This window comes from Chrysoperla carnea, chromosome 3, assembly GCF_905475395.1.
Source record: "Chrysoperla carnea chromosome 3, inChrCarn1.1, whole genome shotgun sequence".
In the NCBI taxonomy this organism is placed as follows: domain Eukaryota; kingdom Metazoa; phylum Arthropoda; class Insecta; order Neuroptera; family Chrysopidae; genus Chrysoperla; species Chrysoperla carnea.
Window position 1 is genome coordinate 57,717,705 of NC_058339.1, and position 4,756 is coordinate 57,722,460.

The following is a 4,756-nucleotide window of genomic DNA, read 5'->3' on the forward strand; positions in this document are numbered from 1 at the left end:
AAATCTGCGTAAATATATTTACAAACACCCCAGATGAAACAAAGGGGAAAAAAAAACTTGTGAGAGTACTTGTGGTACTCCAAGACAGAGAGGGTAAAATGAACTCAGAACTGTTTCTAAGAAATTATCTCCCTGCAGCTATATTTTATATGCAACGTCTCAGGAACTATTAAAACTCACATTAGGACTCAAATTCGGAGCGCAGCTGGAGGTAGTTGTAAGTAAGAAAATTATTTATGTCTTTATGTGTTTTTAACCCGTCAATCATTCGATAATCTTTAGGCGCCTGATGAGCGATTCACCGCAATTTCTGCGCATGCATTAAATATTTCACGGGTTAAGTATTCTTTAAATTTGTAAATTACAACTTCATAATTTTATATTTATTTTTGAATGCTAATTCAAAATAGTACACTTCTTCGATTTTTTCAAGTAAATTTAAAATATCTTGAGCAGATTTGTTTTTTTTTTTTCAAATTTGACTAGAATTACAAAAGTTCCAATGATAGTTAAGTAATCTACAATTAAACAATTACATAATGACAAAATGATTAATTTTAGTTAAATTATAGAAATTTATTATATATTCATCAATATATAATAACACACTACTGTAAATATTTATTCAATTGAATGAATGTTACAGGCTATGTTCAAAATAACAATGCTTTCAAAATTATATTATAAATAAATGAATACAAAGCGTACTTATTTATCGACATTTATTAAACTTATTATTTAAATGTATTAATATAATTATTAATTATTATCACAAATATTTTTGTCAAAAATATATTGAAATTTAATTATTTATACAAATAAATTCGTGAACAGCTCCTAGCGGACTGAATAATAAACATTCGCCTCGTTAAAGAGAAGATCACAATTTCTGAAGGGCTCGAAAAAAATATATTTAAAAAATCTGTAGATTGGTTGAAAAAATTTGAAATTTCATAATTCATAAATAGATAGAAATTATTTGAAGACAAAAAGACCCTTATTAAACAACAAAACTAACTTTGTCCTGTAAATATATGAATTGTAGAAAATCGATTATGGTCTGTGATATTCTCGTACACACAATCCTTTGAATAACGACCCTATTGGTTTGGCTGTTTCTACAACCAGTTGTAAATGAGTAACAGCACTCATGCCATCACACACATATTTATAGCCATGTATGCATGCGAGCAAAGAACGACGAGTCAATAGATTTATCTGTGAGTTGTGGAACGAGACGATGTTTAACTAACATCTCACTTAACCGACATCTAATTGATTTCAATCGTCGTAAATGTGTAGTAATTCATTCACATTTAAATACTATGGTGGTCAGGGTTGAGAAATTATGTTTATAAAGGTAATAAATTTCTCATTACGAAACTAAATAGCGGAGTGAGATGGAGTCAATTAAACTGATTGACTACGTTTTATTCTTGCCTTGGGAGAATCTTAAAAAGAATTAATTAAATTCGATGGACAAGGAGAAACATTTCACTTATACAAATTATTTGAAAACCTTGAGTGCGTATCCGTCGAAACATAAATTTTGTTGCAGCAATATTTTTATGTTTAAGACTGTTGTCTTGCTACAATATAGACAAAAAGCTTTGGATTATATGCGCAGTTAGAGTATCAGAGCCTGTAATGAATTATGGTAAAATTTTTTTAGATACTATACCACTCAACTGTTTCTCATTTCATATACTGTTATGAGTTGTTTAAAATTCTGCGCCTCACCATCAGAAGACTGTTTACTATGGCTGTTTCTGTTCAACAATATAATGCTTTGTATTTATACCTCCTAGTTTTTTAAAATTGCTGGGCAGTTTTTATTTGATTAAAAAATTTGTTAAAAACAGAACCCTTGCTATATACGCTATCCCAGTTGATGATCCGAATTTTAATTAAGTTTTTCTCGAGTTGGAGATCAAATTTTTATGGTAATTGTATTATAATAACATCTTTAATAATTATAAAATATTTAAATTTTTCTGACACCATGCCCATATCAAGGCAATGTCTTAAAATGTAATACTAATTTACGTATATAATTTAGAACAGCAACTGGAACAATTTATGAGCATTGGGAGATTGAATTAATTTTTGTTTTCAAAGTATATGTTTATGTTCAAATGCCTTCAGTAACTTTCATTCAATGCAATTAACAAGGCAGTAAACACGAATGAAAAAAATGAAAACAATTTCTGTAGTCACGACAAATACAGATTTAAGTGCTGTTGTTTTAAAAGGCTTTGAAACTGTTCAGAGATTTTGACTTTTTTTTGAAAACTTTTATTAATTAGTGACTCACCAAAAAAATTAATTATAAGTAAATGAATGAAAATTATTTACAAAACGTATAGTAGTTGAAAGCCAATATTAGTCATATTTAATACTAATCATCAAAGGGTTTGGAGGTATTGAACGCAGATATTGAAGGACTCAATTTGTAGAGCGAAAATGGCAGAGTAAGCAAGATGTTTTTGGTTGAGTCCCCACTCGGATATAGTTCTACTCTTGATGTGAGTCAATTTGAATTATTTGTTCAACCCTGGCAGCATTTTACTTTTATATTATTCCACTCTATACATAATAATGTATACTTTCCATATTATTTGTATAAAACCAATGAATTTTATTTGATTACATCAGCGAATATCTGTATTCGACCTTAATAATGTGTAATAATACCATAATTTTTTTTTAAAAATAGTTTTAAATAATTTTTTATAGATAGTTTTTATACTCGCTTTATTTTAAAATAGTTTATATATGTGTGAATTTTTATACCATGTATATATGTAATATATATCATAGTATATTAAGTTTAGTGCCATGTTTGTAACGCTTAAAAATATTGATGTTACGAACAAAATTTTTATATAGGTGTTCATAAAATCATCTAATTAGTCCATTTCCGGTTGTCTGTCTGTCTGTCTGTCAACATGATAACTCAAAAACGAAAAGAGATGTCAACAATTTTTATAGCGGGCTTAGGACGTAAAATGTGAGGTCGAGTTCGTAAATGATCAACATCTTGTAAACTGTTAGAGATAGAACAAAAGTTTAAATGTAAAAAATGTTCCTTATAAAAACTAAACAACTTTTGTTTGAACCATTTTTTTCGTAAACATCACTATTTACCCGTGGAAATATCAGTTATATATGTGTGACATGTATGTGTGAGTAATGTGACAGAGTAATCAACACTGTCTATACATGGTATTTCAACCATTAACTCAGTCAATTGTTTGTTTTCACTTGTTTGTAATATAGGTAAAAGCAAGAAAGTGTGTTTATTTAAATAAAATCCTTATAAAATATTAACGTTTATCCCTTCGCAGTCAATGTTCAGACAAAAATTTAAAAAGTTTTTAAAGTCTTCAGATTTAAAGGCTTTATATATGTGTCTCAGCGATTCATCCAACCTCACTAAATCTAATAAGTGATTAGTGATTTATACATAATGGTCAACAAATTGACGTTACATTTGATTGGGATGCAAAAATTTGAAGTTATTCTAAAACTATCAAAGAAATGTCAAGTCAAATTTCATAACTGTAAAATTTTGTATTTTCGCCCAGAAGATATTGCTTAAATGGTTCTTGAATTAAAAGTAAACGTTGATTGGTTGTGTTTTTGTTATAAATCTTAAATTTTGGCTCGCAACATACCTATGTACTAAGACTCTTTTGGTAAACCAAAAATATTTAACTCAGCATTTTCTAAAATTTTAATACCCAAATCCAACCGACTTAGAAATTTTTACGACTTTACTGAATGTATACACGCTACGAGGTGAATATTATAATTACATTTTTTTCCAAAGTAGCCGAAATGTGAAGGTGTGTTGCGCAGAAAATTAAAAGTTGTTATTCGTTCGTGACAGGTTTCGTTCTTTTTGGAGAAAACATATTCTAAGTCAGAAAATTTTGATAATCTATGTAGTATCTTCTTTAAGAAACCTTTTCCTTCTGTTCATAGTAGGCTTTCAAATATATGAAACGGAAATATGTAGAATGCCGTGTCTGCATATACGTGTGTATGTGTATGGAATGGAGCATTTGGAGAAGAACATTGAAAATGCATACTCTTCAAAGCAGGTGGGAGTTTTCCTTTCACATAAACAGCAACATAATATAAACAGGAACTATCATAAATATGAAACAACTTTAGCATAATCAATGAAATTGTGAGAGTTGTCTATGTGAATAAGTACGATAAATATGCAGGATGTTCAAAAAGTTTGTGAAAAAGTTTGTGTAAAACTCTCAATTTTAGACAATAAAGACTGAGAAAAAATGAAAAACATGTTACAAATACTGGTCCAAAACGGTAGATATAACGATGTTTCCTATTCGTTGTGTGTGTAGTCATGGTAGGGACAATAAAAACGATGCCAGCGCTTCCAGCGCAATTTTGGCGATAAAGGAGGCTTTTATGACTAATTTGCAATTCTTTACATGTTAATGTTATAGAAAATGTCAAATTAAAATTAAAAACACAAATTAATTAAACTTAATGCATTAAAACTTGTGAAAATAAGAAATCAAATTTCACAAATATTATTTTTCAAATATAAATTATCATAATTATTTATTTAAATTTGTGAGACAATAATATTAAATTTTCAATGTCAGTCATAAATGCAATCCATACAATTAATTATATATGCATTCATATAAATTCTATAATTAAAATAGTATATCGTTACCATAGAAACGCGTCCAATAAAACTCACGCACGGTTCGAA